Genomic DNA, 18423 nt, shown 5'->3' with positions numbered 1-18423 from the left:
TTACAAGAATATCTCATCAGACAGGGCTGAGTAACAAAAGGAAAAAAAAAAAAAAAAAAAGTAGCATATTTTGTTCAATAATATAGCGCCATCTACTGGACATATTTTGAACAGCAAGGCACGTTGCAAACAGCTGATAGACTAGTACAGGGGTTTTCAACCTTTTTCGACATGCGACATAGAAGCTACATTGAAATTACATTGCTTGTTGCCTGATTTACTCTGCTGGAACATGCTGTTTCAGGCACTACTGAAGTCTTCAGTCAAGTTGAGATCTAGAGACTAGAGATCGTCATGTCATATGGTTTATGCCATTCTCATCAAAACCAGTAAATCACAACAGGACGTTAGTAGTCATTCAGAACAGCTTTACATTTATTGATGTTCATGTTGCTTACCGAAAGGTTGAGTGGAAAATGCAAAGTCACATCTCACTGGCACTGAGGGGACATTTTCCTAAATTAATCTGAAAAAGAAAAATGTATGACATGAAAACCATATGTCGTTTTAGTTTTTTTTCTCAAAAAAGTCTGTCTTAATCTTCAAATAAGTATTCCAGGCAATGTGTGGGTCATGCGAGTCCTTGATGCCATTCTCATCTCTGGCCCAGTGTGAACATGATTTGTCAATTTGTAGAGTCAACTTGGCCTTTATAGTTGAAGCTTGGTAACTAGCTACAGTGAATAAATAATCAGTTTAAATGGCTATATGAACAGCAAAAATCTTCCACTGTTTTGTGAAAATACTACTCTTAATGTAATAAATAAAACTGTGGCCTTGTTTCATGACCATTTTGGAAATCGGTATTAAACTAGTTGCTTGTGTATTACTGCACAGTTGATTAGCCAGTACATTTATCAGCAGGGTGGTGGTGATGATGATGATGATGATGATGATACAGACTTGTTCACATATAATTTTTGCTTTTCTTTTATTTTCTTTTAATTTTGTAATACCTGTTTTATACTCTGCTCTTCACTGATTCATGTATTCCGTGTAGGATTGCCAGCAGTACGTAATTTGTACAGTGTATTATATGTCTTGCGTAGTTCTTGACTTTCTTGATGCCTGTGCCACAGCATGAAAGAGTGGCCAAAACCTTCAGCACTGCAGACGAACTCTTAGGCCTGCAGGCTTCTTTTGCCATGCACCACACATACACTCAGCTTGTTCATGAGATCAGAGTTTAAGATCTGAATACACAGCTATTTTTTCCACATGTCAGTAAAGCAAAGTATGTGTCTGTTGCACCACTTTGCTCTGAAACATGCATTTTAGCTACCACTACATAACAAATGCTAACATAAACTTTTAAAAAGAAATTTTTAAAAAGTTCAGAGTAACATACAAACACGAATGCACGTCAGTAAAAATGTTGGTTTGTTACATAAACATCCTGGCATCAAATGGATTCTTTTATCTTGGACAGAGACAGACTTTAAAGGACAGATTTTCCTTGTTTTCATCAATGCTGTGAACTTTCTGTTAAAAAAGTCTTCCGATGGAGATGTGATGCATTCTGTTGGCTGCAGCTGCTTAAATTAAAGACACCAGCGTGAACTTGGATCTTGCTTTCATCCTGCCGTATTTGTGTTGAAACACAATTACCAGTTAACGTAATAAAAAGAGTAACCTACACCATAACAACACAGATTATCCCCCAACAAAATACACATACACACAAAGCTGTACAAACTCCTAAACACTACCGCCTACACACATAACACACCTCACCAACACTTCCCACACACATTATGTAAAGGTTCCACTCCATCCCTTCTCGAATGTTGATATTAACCTATATGAGATACACTGAAGCTATAAAAGACAAACCTTATTGTAACATTGTAATAAGCCTACTGGAGCCAAAGAACAAACACACAAACACACACTCTGCTTTTTCAAGCCAACTCTGAATTTTCGTTCAGAAACTTTCTCTTCTAGTTAGACCATGACCTGATTCAAAGATCTGGTCCCTTGTTAAACCTTGCTTCTACAGAGCTTTGTGGAATCTCACGCTTTCATCACCCTAACAGAAACATCACACTGTCAGAAATACAATTTATTGATTTAAAAGGTCTACACGAGCAACCCATGAGATGTTATTACAGGAGGGAGATATGGGAATCATTTTAATAAAGGAATTTGCAAAGAGGTGAGATTTTGCCTCTATCTATGCCCTAGGTATATTTTTATTTCATTGTTTAATTTAACATCGTGAATGTAATTCTCCATTGCATATTGTACACACTTTTGGGGACAATTACTTTGTGTTAAAGAGATGTTTTCCCAAACACTATCTTATCATCTCAAAGCGCAAAAGAAATAACCTGTTCACCGTAAGTTTTTCTGTAGGGTAGTGCAAGATGTGTGGGTCATGAAAACCTTTAACTGTGTTAGCAAAAGTAACAACACGGGATGAGGCTTAGCAAAGGGTCTATTAGACAACTAGTCAAACACAATAAATCAGGCCATAGATACAAATTTCTTATTATGCCTCGACTGTTCCATTCAGTATGTCATTGGAGCAAAACAGATCTTAGCAGAACCTTATACATGTGAAAGCACAGGCTATGCCATTTCCCAGGACCTGTGCCCTAGCTCCAGATTTACAGAGGACACCATTCAGGTGGTAGTTTACAGAGCTTAACTGTACAGCATACAGTGTTGCTGAAACAGGAGCGAAATATAATGAAAGGTCAAAATTCAGATGCTCCATTAGGTTATTCCCAAACACATTTACATGGACTGATATTTGAAACAACTGTGGATGGACTAGGTCCAAGACTTTTCACATACTCCCGGATGAAGGCTACTAAACATCCGGAACACACCTTTAACCATTTCATTTTCTCTGCAACTCACTGTCCATTTTCCATCACTTCAATCTCTCGTCAACATAGAACCTGTAGTAATCAGTGATCACATATATCGAGGTTTACTGTACATTTGAAAAGCAGACATGAAATAACGCTGATTTACAAAACGATTGCGAGTCTGAGCAGCTCAATTAAACCAACCTTGAGAGGTGACAACCACCACTTTGAAAGATTTGGAACACTAGAGGTCGCTATAATACCAACTATGAAGAACAACATGCATCAGAAGAAATCATCTTGTCCAGTAGTTTTATCTTCATTATAATTCGTAAATCACCAAGTAAATATCGTATTTTGGATGGTTTGTCGTTTGTCTGTTTGTTAATGCTTATATTTCTTCCTAAATTAATTTCGCTGTTTTTTCCCCCCGGCTGGTGTGGTGGACCAAGGTGTCAGAGAAATCGCGGAGTAGGAGATGCCTACATAAGCTTCTCTGAAAAATATTTTTTCCCTCGTGTTGGAGGCTCAGCATATGTAAAAATTAATACGGGTTTAGATTACCTAAAGAGGAAAACGTTGGGGAAATACTTCAGTCGATTAAAGTACGGCTAATGAAAATTTCCGTTAATGAAGACTGCTCAAAAATGTTTACCATCTTCCTCTTTGCCTTATGAAAAGTGTTACACTTTGGCCAGATGCTTAGTCCAAATATTGACCTTTATATTACACTTGCTCAAATGTTTTACATTTGACAGTCCCATTAATTAGGCTTGTTCGACCAAATTGAAATAAATGATTTTAGAAAATGAATATTGTCACTTAAAACTTTTTTGTTTGTTTGTTTCAAATCGAACACGAGCGTTGATGGACTGGCCAGTTTAAGCAGGCTGTTAAAATCCTATGGCGGTGCAGTGTGTCTTACTCTCATCACATTATTTTGGAAATTTCGAGATCTTGGTGATTAGAAACGATATTAATGTCGTTCTGAGTAGTAAACCTCATAATATTCCTGCTGTCTATGTTAGTCCTGAAATATGTTAACAGTTCCTGCTGCAACGTTGAGGTTTACGCTTACCCAACAGGTTACAGACTGACAGTAACCCCCCTTTGACCAACCATTCCTATTCGACTTGTGACCGTAGATCCTCTTGTAATGAATGAATCTCTCGTAGGAAAATGAATTAAAAAGATGATTTTCATATGATTAGTAGGCCCACGAAATCCCAACGACTAAATGAAACGGTTTTAATAACACCATGCAATATCAGAATATGCAATTTCAGTGCGTATAAAAAGTAATGTAATTAGTTAATTTTTTTTTTTTTAGAAAGATGTACGGATGGCAAGACAGTTATCGAAGTGTCAAGAATATTACTGGTTATGAAAACGGGTTCTCTTTCTAGTGTTAGAACAAAATACTTTTGTCTAGGGGCATCGTAATGTCATTTCATCATTTTCCTATATTTTACTTGCAACTGGTAAATGGGTACGACTTGATATATATTTTAGACAACTTCAGATGTGGAGTTTATCCTTAAAAATAACCCAGTGAATTCGCTTAAATATCTTCGGGGTGAAATAAGGCTTAATTTTTTATGTTACGCACTTTCTCAGTAAAACGGCACAGTTTCCCATTTAGGTCCCATTGTTCTTAATTTTAAATCGTTTTGAACCATTTGGAACCACAAGATGGCACATGACATATAGGCTACCTCTGGGAACGGGAAAAACCCTGATTTTTAAATTAATGCCGGGGTAAGTCTCAAACGTTTATGAACTTAAACATTGATAGAAAGAACTGTTCTCCAGGTAAACTTTTGCATTCTGAAAGTGGTATTTCGGCTCATTTCAGTGTCGCGCCTCGGTGATGTGCATTTGCTTTGCAAAGTTATAGGGATGATAAAAATACAAACAACAACAAAAAAGGAAAATAGGATCCCCATTTACAATGCTGGGTGATCGGGTGATATGTAAATAAATAAGCATATCGGACAATATGACGTTATAACATAAAAGCAAATATTGTAAAACAATATTTATAAAGTAGGCCTTATTATTTGATTTGTTAAACACACACAGGCACACACAAACACAAACATTATTTAGCTTAAAGAAATCTCAATAGAATGGAACTGTTGAAATGCAAAGGTTTGTTTCAGTGCGACTGGTTGTTATGACAATTTAAACTGAAGTGATGAGATTGATGTCGTTTCAGTTTAATTCTATAAAACACATATTTAAAGCTGTCAACATAATGATCCATTCTGTGTTTTGGTGCTATGTTAGAATATCATTGCGGTTTTAGGGGTTACTTAAATGCTAAGTGTCACTGATATAAGCCTATGTCATACACAGAAGACTTTCTGTCTTACTTTTATGAAGGAAATTACATATAAAATATGAGCTGTTTTACTTGCAGATTTGCACCATGTCATTTTGCCAAGGGTGACTTTTAAAGGCCACAAACATCCCTTATGTGCACACACGGCCTCCTCAAATATTACACACACACACACACACACACACACGTTCACAAATGTACTGAAGCACAGTAGTTAATGAGCTTCAAGTGTGGATTATAGCCACATAAGACTGAGGACTGCCAGTTTATCTGTGTTTATGGAAATATCCAAATTGCTTTAATATTTAAGATATCTGAGATATTATGAATGCCATACAAAACTCAAAACAAAACATTTTTGGTTTATATAATAACCCAGTCACCTTAGACAAATTAAAGACTTGCTGTTTGCCTTTAGTTATGGCTTCTGAAAACAAATTCTAATGGCAAAAAACCACTATATTTCATAACAGGTATCATTTTGGTAGTACTCTCAGTGAGCACTTTCCTTTATTTCAACAACCCATAGGACAGTAGATCCATGTTATAATGAACAGGAGGAGCAAGTTTTCAGGGTTTGGTTACCAGGGAAGGGGGCTGGGTCTGATGGTCATGTCTATGCATTTGAATATGTAGCTCATGAATATGCATCTCTTAACTCTGAGTATTAGAGCTGTGATTGGTCAGTAACTTGGTATGATTTAAACAGCATCTACTCCCTATGCAATTCAATCATCCTCACATATGATTATTCAGTATTTCCCCAAAGTTATCTCATACTCTCTAGCCCTCAAGACCTCTAAAACAATGATTAATCTGTAGTTTTTCCCCTCTAAAATAAAATGGTCATGGATCATAAAATACAGATTATATTTTGTTACGTGTTTGTAGAAAATACAGAGGAATGACATATTTCATATTTTTGATATTATTTAATATGAAGTGATGCTCTTTTCCAAGACAAAAACAGTTGAAAAACAAGACTATGTTAAATTATTTTTGAAAAAAGAAAAAAGATATATATATATGTATATATATATATATGTATATTTGCTATCAACTATCAGGTTGTCATTAATGTTAGTTTATCTCATGAAAGATTGAACAATTGGCTTGGATTAAATAAACTGCAGTTTACAGTGCAGTTTATACAAACATTTAGTTTTGTCTTGTATTTCAGATGTTATGCAGTGTGTTAAATCACGCAACATTCTGTTGTTATTTAGTGGTTATCCACACAGTTACATTTGAACTGTGTGTTGGCTATGGATGGCTGCAAAGTTAAGAAGAAAAATGCAGAGGGATAATGATTGTAGAACTGAAGGCCCCAAAATCCTCTTTTTTCTGTGTGTGTGTGTCTGAGCTTAGAATCATTCCCATTTCTGATGAGAGAATTCTCGAAGGTGATTGGCCATTTGTGTGTTCTTCCTTTCTGTTGTTTTGTTTTGAAGTTGCGTGTTCCCTTTAAGACGGGGCCCTTTGCAGCTGAAGAATTTGCTCTCCTGTCGCTGTGAATGGGGCCCAGGCAGGAGCTTAGCAAGGGGCCCTGTGTTTTGTTCTGTTACACATCAATAGGACGTCAAGCAGGGTTTGGGCCTGACAGGCTGTGGATTAAAGGCTTTTACTAGAATCTGTTAGCCCCTCCCCCCTGACCCGCACACTCCAACAATAGAGTGAAAGAAACACATTCTTAACTCTTCAAGTACTAAGTTGTAATTTGCAGGTGGCTACAGCCAGCCCTGCTAGCCCCAGACGATAAGGCTACAAGAAAAGAAGAAGGTTCGAAGGGTGTCAGTTGAGCCCCCCCCACCGCCCACCCCCCCCAGCCCCCCACTTACCCTTCATACATCCTCAAAGTATAAATCAGATGCGAACATAAATCATTGACCAGGATATAATGATAATGATCATAGCTTTGGTTTCTAACTAAAAGATAAGACAAAACATCTGCGATCCCAGAGACAAAGTTTGTTGCGTTCTACCAGTCCATAATCCCTGCTATCTCTCCAACTATAAAAGATATACCACGCGTCGACAGCTTGGGGTTAGCAAAGCAGCAGCCGTGGTTAACAATAGCCAGATGCTCCTGCAGAGCAAACAGTGATGCTTTCAGAGTCTGTAGCGACAACAAACAGTTGTTATTTTCTTCTATTTTGACAGCACTTCCGAGTGGAGCTAGGAACTCTGGCAAGTAACCAGAGAACACAAACCTTCCTTCTTAAAATATTTTACATGTTTAGACCATTAGACAAACCTGGATATTACTGGGAATGGTGATAGCTCTCTTTTGAACTCGGACAATCCACAGGCTGTGGCTTCCTCAACTGTACTTGAGCTGAGGAACACAAGATAACCACAAGGTGGCACTAAATGAAAGTTCGTCTGCCGCTACAAAGAGATTGACGACACTTTCTATTTCTTTGAGAGATTCTTTGCACAGGTAAAGCGTAAGCTGGAGTGAGATTAATGTCTAGATATGAGCGATTATTTAGGCTTTTGAATTGTGCTTTGGTTTTTAAGGAACTGTTTTATCAAAGTGTTTACTTTTCCTTGTCAAGTCAATGTGCCGCACGGAGGAAGCAAGAACGAGGCATTAGAGTTCTCAGTCACCGTCTCAAATGAAGCTGTAGCATAAGGTATCATCTCATTCTGAAAATGTGTTTTGGAAAAGCAGGGTTTCAGCCATTATTTAGGCTACATTTCCAGCTGGATGACTAAGGGACAACCTTTCCAGTCTTCCTGCAGGCTAAGATAAAGCTCCCTAGTGAACTGGGATCTTGAAACACTCTACAGGTCAAACTAGGAAGAGACCCAGATGGGTCAAGCTTCAGCCAACCTTATAGCCCAACCTGGGTGCGTAACCCTGAGTACATCTGGCCAATGATTCAGTACACACACACACACACACACACACACACACACACACACACACACACACACACACACACACACACACACACACACAGCAGGTCCAGTGACAGATGGTCAGCTGAAAAGCAATTGATGAAGCTAATCATCATCATACTCTACACCCAAACCCCATTTCTACTTTGTGAACGGAATGCAGATATAACCACAATCATGTGTCAGCACTCTCACATCAATAACAGTTTCCCATTGAGTGCTCCGTTAATTTCATTAACACTCTCTCTTTTAAAAATACTGTGGTTCTCTTTGTGGGGGGGGGGGGGGGGGGGGGGGGGGGGGGAGAAGAAGAAGAAAGACGTGAAAAAAGGAGTTGTGCCACAGTGCGAGCATTTCCATGCTTGTCCGGAGGGTATAGAAGGTCAGGAAGAACAAAAAAAAACATGTTTTTATTTATTTGGGTAAATGTCATTCCTGACATTTCATATTGGCCTTAATTGCGAGCCTGGTCAATGGTGTTTTTGAGAACTTTCTGTAGAGTGGCAGCATTTCAAAGGCGGCCAGCTTCTTTCCTCCGTTTGCCCGTCACCAGTAACAGAACACAGATGTGACATGGGGTAGCAATTCCCCCTCTATTTGTTTTAGTGCTGATCGAGTTATTTAAAATGTTTGCAGTCCTGAGCGGGGCTGAGGATGTGTTGATGGGAGGGGCCCTTTTAGAGGAGGAGTAGGAGGGAACGGGGTTGAGGAGGACATGGGGGGGGGGTGCAAATGGACCAGGGCAGCCCCAGGTAGATGATTTTGTAAAGAGTCCAGGAAAAGGTGGATTGGTGCAGTGAAAGTAAAGCTGAGAGGCCAGATCTGAGATATCAGTTGCTTCATCTGAGAAGAAATTCATTGGAAAACCCGGGATTTACAACTTTATTTTCGCCTTTGCTTTTCGTTCTCTCTTTACACCTGTATTTGCTGATGTGGTAAATACGACTTAGAGCCTTACGGTGGTAGTTTATATGTCAGCACATTAGTTTTAATTGTTTCAAACTGTTTTTTAAGATCGAAGTTTTTAAATGCATGTCATTCTCCTGAAAAAAAAAAAACAAGGAACGAAGAAAACTTACAAGAAAATGTAAGAAATTGCCTGAAAAGAACTTTGAAACAATACTTTATTAACTTTACGGATGTGTCTTTATAAAGTAGCATGTGATTGATGGAGTTTAGAAAACTTTACCTCCCTCAAAACATAAAAAAAAAAGAAGCTCAGTGGGAGCATTCAAAAATGACAACGTTATCATTATATATATATATATTTTTTCAAATATATACCATAGAGTATTTTCAGGGTGCTTCTGGGACGTTTCTCTGTAGCACAGTATACAAGGATCAAGGTGCTCTCTGAGGCATTTCACAAACAGCCCACTGTAACCTTCAGAGAATGAAAAAGAAAAGGCAGAGCTCTAGTGAAATTTAATCCTGCCTTAGCTGCAGCTGCCAGATTCCTTGCCCCTTTGCTGAACCCTCACCCATGACCTTGTCTGGGTCACGTAACCTTGCGTGAGTTACAGACAACGCATGTCTCGTCTCATTTTAGACTTCTCCTGATTTTCTCTTCATTTCTTTTTTTTTTTTTTTCCCTCATCGTGATCTGAACGTCCCGATAGTACTGACAAAACAAAACGCGTGTGTGTGTATGTGTATGTGTGTGTGTGTAAGGAAGAGAGAGGGAGAGAGAGAGAGAGAGAGAGAGAGAGAGAGAGAGAGAGAGAGAGAGAGAGTGAGAGAGAGAGAGAGGGAGTGAGGAAGAGAGAGAGGGAGAGAGATAGAGAGAGAGAGTGAGAGAGAGCGAGAGGGAGCGAGGAAGAGAGAGAGGGAGAGAGAGAGGGAGAGAGAGAGAGAGAGAGAGAGCTGGCTCATAGCTAAAATGTCAGGGAGACATTAAACAGCCACAGGGTGGGTGTGCTTTCATGGCCCGACCTGTCTGTTTTACCTTCTTTACTTTTCCGAGCCCAAACGTTTCCTTGTCTCTTACTGTATTGGTCCTCACTGTGAATCCTTGGCTGGCTGATGAATTACAAAAGCTTACCTATTTCCTTGAGTCTTTGTCAAAAATTACCTGTACTCACATTTACAACAACCTGGCCACGTTAGTTCCCAGATAGCCATGTTCAAACAACGGTACTGACAATCTGATTCAAAAAGCATAAAACAATTCCCTACTTAAAATGTAGATATTTAAAATGAGTTTTGAAGGTCATGGATGTAAGGTTGTTGCTGTACTTCATTTGTAGGAATGTAGGACAACTGTTTAGGCACATTTTGGTAAACCTTCACGCCTGTGGCAGTCTCTCAGTTCGAGAGAGGCATGATTGGAACCTGTGCTAATAGCTTGGTATTAGTTGTGTGTGTACCTGCCTGCTGTTTTTCAGCAGGGGATTCGGGCACACGCGCGCAGCGTCAGAACGGAGCCAATCGTCCGGTCAGGAGGATGGGACCAGAAGTTGCTCCGTGCAGCTGGAGTGCCTTCTATCAGGGACCAGATAACAAACCAGCTAAACAAACACTAATCTGCTCCAACTAAAGCGTGTACCAGCACAGTGGTCTTTTCTCTGCTTCTCTGTACTCTAAACTATATCTTCTGCTTAATTGATTGTGATTTTTATTCCTCCTCCTCCTCCCTTTTCCTCCATCAGAAGAAATACTTTTGAATGCATCCTTTAGGACGGTGGCCAAAGGGCTCTTTAGTGTCCTTGAGGTATCTCTTATTAGTGCTGTAACATCATACCTCTCTGTTTTTTTTTTCTTTCTCTTGGAATAGGGTTGTGCTGCTGTTTTTTTCCCCAGAGGCTGTAGACAACAGCTTTGAAATTCATCCAAAAGTAGTTTCCTTTAACAATACCTGAGGGCACAGAGACGGGAGGCCACACGGCCAGAAAAAGGAAGCCCCCCCCCCCCCCCCCCCCCCCCCCCCCCCCCCCCCCCACATACTCTCTCTCCCCACTCTACCCAGACCAGCAGCGCACAAGGTAAAGCCCTTTTGTCATTTGGCTGTACACAAGCACCTAGTGTTTATTTTATTGAATGTTTATTTCATTTTTTAACATGCCACTCAAGGCTCCGAAGTGGCGCATGTGTACCTTTCTTCCCGCCGTGTAAACACTGCATATTTCGCCGCCGTTTCTCCCAGTAAAAAGTTTATATCTGTAATCTGTTAAGCCAGATATTTTAAACTACATCTCTTTGTGTTTATAAATACTGCCAGGCCCCTGTAATGAATTTATGGTAATGCGGGTTTTTTTTTTTTTTTTTGCTATCGCCTCAAGCATCTTAAGGTTTGTTCAGGAGAAATGTTTGTGAAACATTTAAGTTGATTTTAAAATAAAATAAAAAAGCTTAAAAAAAGAAGAGAGAAAAATGTTGATAGACAATTACGACAGTCAGTTGGTTAAAGCTGGCTTCATAAAGATGACATGGGATCTGAAAAGATATTTTAAACACTGAACGAATATCAAATATCTCACGGAGTGTAAGGCAGGTTTATAATAGCCATGCTATTTTCTGTACAACACTGACGATAAAAATAGGGAAAGCTTGGATGCCTAATTTTTCTGACATTTTAAGTTCGTGTTTCATACCGAAAGTAATAGAATTTAGAATTACATTTTACTAATGAGGTCTTAGCATCTTGCTTTGTCATTACATAGCATCATGTATTTGTGCATTTCATATCAATTCATAAGAAAAAAAAATCTTTGTGCAATTTCTTGACGTTTCAGGATACTCTTTCTGTTTTTTCTCTGCTGAAGTTGAGGAGGTGAGGAAGTAATCATGCATAAAAATCGTTCATATCTTAACCATATGCAACTGGCCTAAGAATCATTAATCTCAACTAACAGTTGCTCTGACACTCCAAACTGTGTGGTTAGATATCCTCTGGATTTTGTGTGCAATGTTCTGTAACTTTTAATTGCAAGGAACTGTCTTTGTGCTTGGATGTGTTTGTTTACATATGGATAAACTTTAACACATCCATTCAAATTGTGCTCACAAAATCACTGGCAAAAAAAAAAAAAAAAAAATTGAAAACAGTTTATTTATCAACCGTATTAAACATTTTGCTTGTGTTGTTCATTTAGTTTATATGTAAAAAAAACCCCAAACCCCCCCCCCAAAAAACGATTGGTTATATCTGAAGCTTCAATTTAATGTCATATCATGCCCTTTCCAATTAGATATTTCATCAGAGAAAAAAGTGAGAAAGTAGTAGGTTGTTGAAGAGTGAACAGTCCCTCACATTTCCATGAGAGAATGTATATTAAGACAGTCAAATTGTAGTGTATGATGATTGGAGGGGAAAACCTGGACAGGGAAGATTGCCTTTGTGAGTAGCCTCACATTAAGCTTGTCAGTGTAGAAGCTCTGCTCTTCGGAAGGCTGTAATTATGGTTTCCTCATCCATGAGAGGGTCTCCATTATATTCAGATGACTCAAGAGCCATCTTGATCAATTCATTCCTTGTGTGTGTGAGTGCTGATAACCTTGGTAAAACATATGAATTCATTTGCATTGTTTTAGATAAAATAATAACAATAATAATAATAATAAAGAATTCGACAACGTTCAGTGTCTGACTGCTTGTCAGATCTAAGCGTTCTCAAAATGATGTCATTGTTCTTATTTACTTGTTTTTGTTTTTCAATTTTATACAAGCTGTAGAATTTCTTATGCTGGTGTATTAACCACAGGCTTTAGTGTTGGAGGGACAGATAGAGAAGGAGAGTGAGAGAGAGAGAGAGAGAGAGAGAGAGAGAGCACGTCTGTGTATATATGTATATATGAATAGATATGTGTGTATGAGAGTGTGTAAATTTGTGTGTGTGTCTGTGTGTGTGTGTGTGTGCTTGAAGGTCAAAGGTATATCGACTGATTTGTTGCAGTCACAAAAATAATAGTTACATTTTTTTATTTAATAAATGTTCATGTTCATGTCTTTGGAGAACAGTTTGTTCATATCAGTGGCTCTCAAACATAAAGTTTGAAGTGCTGCAGTTCCTAACATAAATCTCTGACTTACGAAATATAATGTTTCCAGTTTCTTTCTCATCACTTGAAGACTGAAGTTTGAATTTGACATTAAATGCCCTCTTGTCTGTGAGAGCGCAAGACGGATAGTGGAAAAAAGTTACATATCCAGAGCAACAGATATTGACCATAAGTGCCCAGCTTTTAAACAAGCTGTTTGAATTGTCTTTGCGTCTCACTGCTTCATCGGTCCAGGAGAAGAAGGAGTCATAAAGAAAAAGGAACCAGCACTGAGGCAATAAATTTCCCCATTATTTGTTGGCCAGAGAGAATATTACATATCACTCTGTGTGTGTGTGAGACAGAATGGATACAGAGAGAGTAAGACTGAAAGTGAGAGTGAGAAAGAGAGAGAGAGAGAGAGAGAGAGAGAGAAAGAGAGAGAGAGAGAGAGAGAGAGAGAGAGAGAGAGAGAGAGAGAGATTGCTGATTGCTATCTGTCCATATTGGAGCTACCACAAAATGTGCAGTGTTGGGTTTCTGTTGGAACACAGTGCTTTTTTTGTTGCGCAGTTAGCTGTGTCCAGGGAGCGCCCTCGAACGCCGAGGACCAGAGCGTGTCTGTTCCTCGCTTTTCCCCCACAACCCCTTTACGCTGCTCCCACTAATCCCACCATATTACCTTCCAGAATCATCGTGCTGTTTTAATATCTGTCACCGCCTTCCTGGATTTTATGACTGTGTTTCCTCCCCTTTCATTTGTCCTCTTTTTGTTTGACTAGCCTGTCTCGGGCTTTTGTATAATTCTTTGTCTTTGTTTGATGGTAGAAATAAGACGGATTTTGGGTTTGTGCAAGTCTATGTTCTCTCCCGCTGTTTTTCCTGTATCGCCAGTCTCCCTCTCTGAGAACGCACCAGGCTTTTTCGACAGCTGTTGTAAACACTCTGATTACCGACCTAACTGCTGCTACAGTCGTTTCTAGTCCCGCACCTGTGTTTCATTGGTAACAGCATAGCAACAGGTCTATAATCACAAAGGAGGCAATCAATTAGATTTAATTAGCTTTAGCTGGAAAACACATTGATTTCTGCTGCACTTATATGATGGCTCATGATTACTTCTTCACTCAGCGTGAGACTTAACATCTTTCTAGCAACAAGCGCTGAAGGAGACGTAGCTACCATGGCCTGGCTAGCCCTTTGGTGCCATGCAAACGGAGCGTCTCATTAGCGTGAGAGTACAGATGTTCACATATCATAACGCTCCTCATGTTTAAAATGTTTTTTTTTTTTTCAATACTAAAGATGTGCTTGTTTGCTGTCTCTTACTCTTGTTTTGGATTCACTGACTAGGCATGAGCAAAAGGTGTGAACACTGCCCAAGCCAGTCCAGTGAGGACCAGACATTGTTGGTTAGAGTTACTTCATGAGGGCCTTTGCTAGAGCACTGTACTCACATGATTTAAAATGCAAACATTGTTGAGATTCAAAGGTTTGCTTTGTTATTATTGTAAAACCTGAAAGGCCAGAGCAGAACTAATTCGATATGCCCTTGTTAGTGAAGGCCGTTGTATAGTGTGTTTGTACCTTGGAAAAGCTCCATGGAATTGTGTTCCACCCTTTAAGCTGGGCTCTTGTCATTTTGAAATTTGCTTTTATGTCTCGAGCATATTATTTTGTTATTATCAAGCGAAAAAAGCTAGACTCCCGTTCAAGCAGCACGGAAATTGAATATTGTATTTAAAAGTCAATTTCATTGAGGAGATTACGCAAATCAGTCTCTCTCTCTTTTTTTTCCCACTCAGCGCCCTCCACCTTGATGCATCTCTTCATTTACTGTGGTTTACTCTATTCATTTACCAATGCCTTGCCAAGATCTTTTCACGCTTTGCTGGTTGCCTTATGTTCTTTACTTTGTATGGTTACGGTATTTGTGTTCATTTTGTCTGTAACACCGTTGTCAAAATCAAACCCTAAAAGCAATTATCCCCTCGACATTTAATGTGCTCGACTAGGGTAAATTTTATTTTGCCATGACTGAGTGAAAGCACAGACATGGCTGCCTATTTGTATGACAGCTGATGTCACCGGCGTGTAACGAGGGCAGATAAGAGGAGTGTGGGGAGTATTCCTAAATTCATTGGTCATTTTTACAGTGTATGGATGTTTTTGTCCTACTCCGCAAGTTCCTGTGAGGAATTTACTTTATTGGCCCTTATGAAGGTCAGCCAAAAAAGTTCCAAGGAGTGGAAACTATCAAAAGTCCCCGGTCGGGCCATTGGGGGTCTGCTGTAATGGTTCTTCTGACCAGGAGGAATGCGAGACCTCTGATTGCCCAGGTTTTTACTGAGCACATGTTTGTTATTAACACGTCCTACCATGGTAGTTACAGATGTGATTAAAACAACCTGGGAGACAGGTGGGTCCTGTAGCTGCTGATTTGCAAGCCCTTTGTTCTGAGGTCTTTCGGTGCAGTAGAGTGGACGTACTGTGAAGGGTTCGGGTCTGGCCGGGAGGGACGTAAGAGGTGGTTGAGGGGGGGGGCGGTGGGAGGTTGTGGATTGCTCTGTTCCATTTAGGACCTCTCTACACTGTTTGAGCCTTGACCTTTGGTTATTTATTTTTTCTTTTTCTTCTTCTTTTTCTTTTTTTCTCTTTTTCTTCGTTTTCTTCTTCTGCCACCCCCTTTTGTGGAGGATGGTGGTATTTCATTCTGAGTGCAGGAAGTACCATACGGTGAGCTGAGTGTCTGGGACTGTGGAGGCCCTTTGGCCTTTGCACAGATCTTAGCGAGTGACTTAAGACTGGAGGAATGCTTCACAAATTAACATTGAATGGCGTTTCTCTGCTCTCCTCTGGCCAGTTTGAACAATAAAAAACATGTTTTCGTTCAGGGAAGCCGTGCTCCCGCCGTGATCTGGACAGTGTTGTGGCGGTAACCTGAGATGGTGGCTAACGCCCAGCGGATACACCTTCTAGCAATATTAAGGCACATTAGCAAAACAGGCGAAGAAATTGAGGTTATTCAATCGTCATTTCCCTTCTGCATCCTGTCTCAATTTTTTTCAGGAAGATTCTGGAAAAAGTAATCTCTCTTTCTCTTCATACATATCATTTGGCTAGTTATCCATCCAAAAATTATTATGCAACCAGGCCATGCTGGAAAAAAAAAGAGGAAGAATGTGTGAGGAAAAGAAGGAAAGGATCTGTGCTTACAAACAGGTACCACTCAAAGAGGGCTTAGATTTGGTCTGTAGCGCAAGCAAGTGAGAGGACGCCTTCACATGGGTAGTGTTTACAGTAAGCAGTTAGGGGAACGCTTTTAGCCTTTTTTGGTCATTCCTCATCCTTAGCAAATATGCACTAATGCAGTGACATGTCACTTCCACCTTTTTTCTCTAACTCTCCCCCCCCTTCTCTCTCTCTCTCTCTCTCTCTCCCTTTTTCCCTCTGTGTGACCTTGCAGATGGGGTGCCAGTTTGTGCTGGTTTTGCTGGGTTTCTCTGTTCAGTTGCCACCTTCCTGTGATCCATCCACTTGAAATCTCTTGTAAAAGTGCCTTTTAATGGGTGGGTTTTTTTTTTTAATCCAAAAAGGCCTGCGACAGAGGTTTGTTTTTACTTGAAGCGAGTAAAAGCTCCACTCAGGAGTGTTTAGGTTGGAGCCCTGGTCTCCTCGGCCTCCTCTCCGTTTACGCTGGAGCGCATCAACACTCCTTCCAATGGGTGTGCGTGAGGAGAACCTGCCTGCAGTGAACACACAGCCAGCACAGTGCCTTCACAAACAGATACGCTCATCCAAGGGACACCTGTGTTGAACAGAGCGCAGAAGCGGCCCTGTCAAGAGCAAGGCATTTCTGCCTGGTTTTTCAATCAAAGTAATATTTCATGAAGGAATAGTCAAACTGTAAGAATCAAGTTCATATGCCATCTAAGTTCTTTACATGCCATCCACGCTGTTTACACTGCAGTTTTACATGCCAGGACATATGGCATGCCATCGTCCATGTTGACAAAATGTGATTATACTGAAATCCTTTGCTGTGCGTCAACCAGCTACAGCATTATATTATTAAACATCTACTGAGGTACATATGTTCTCCTCTCAAACTTATTTTAATAGTGGTATTGTTGATATTCTGTTCTCTGTGTTTACTTGAATTGGTTAGCAAGCAGGTCTTGCACTTAAATGTAAGGTTCTAGTGTTTCCAGTCGGTGGGTAATAGTACAAAGTTAATATCACAGGGGAGGTGGACAGTGAGTACAAAAATAAAAGGAAATTACTTTACGAAGTTATGCCAACGGAAAGGAAGAGCAAGGAGAAAATGTCACATTTCAGGCTATTAATATGGGTGCCATACAATGGGGAATGCATTAGCTCATGTCCCTTATTAAACCACTCTAATTCTATGATAGGTAGCGTGTCATCAATTAAAATCAATCACCAGAGTTGGAACATCATGAATCAAAGATGCCTCTGGAGGTGGACAGAACACGTCTGGATGATTGGTGTCTGCTTTGTTCTTGGCTGCAGTGTAAAACTTTCATGCACACTGGAGTTCAAAAGATCTTTCCTTTGGATTGAGCAGAGCCCAGGAATCATATTACTTTACTATTAATATTTATGTAATTTTTTTCTTTCTTTTTTTTTCATTTTTTTTTTTATGGTGGCTGATGTTTGTACCTCAAAAACATAAAACAATGAAACACATATAATGTGGTTGCTGGTAGCATTTGGTTTGCACAGTGTGTGTATGTGGCTTTGATTAGCCACACACATACACATACACACACACACACACACACACACACACACACACATACACACACACACATTGAGGCCCCAGATCCTCATTCACGTGCCCAGGAATTTCTTGGTTTCACAGGGCCTCTGAGAAAAATCTCAGCACAAACAAACAAAATATCGTCTTACCCTGCTTTGTAATATCGTCTCTTCAATCTGGGGACGCTGGAGAAACACACTGTTTATTGTTTTAACGTAAACTCCGCTGTTGCCATCGCTGCCTCCCTAATTAGATTTTACCTTCCTTGTTTTTCTTTCCCTCTTCATGCTTTTTTTTTGTGTTCTTTTGAAAATGCAGCATTTTTGCACTTTGTAAGCTAAAGAAAGCATTGAGGAATTAGAAAGGAATGGCTTATAGATTATGATTTGACTCTCACAAGGGAAAAGTGTCGGGCTTTTCTGTATACTTTATTTAGGTAATGGAATTCGTTTTGTTATTGGTTAAGGACCCTAGAGTCAATGCCTCAGATGAATATTCAGTAAATTGAAATATAGATAACAGGATTAAGCACTACTGCGCACATATTTATACCAGCTTATGAGTGCGATGTTGACATGTTGTTTTTTTGGTGCTGTTGC

This window comes from Chanos chanos, chromosome 6 (genome assembly GCF_902362185.1).
Source record: "Chanos chanos chromosome 6, fChaCha1.1, whole genome shotgun sequence".
In the NCBI taxonomy this organism is placed as follows: domain Eukaryota; kingdom Metazoa; phylum Chordata; class Actinopteri; order Gonorynchiformes; family Chanidae; genus Chanos; species Chanos chanos.
Note: the sequence above shows the minus strand (reverse complement) of the source record.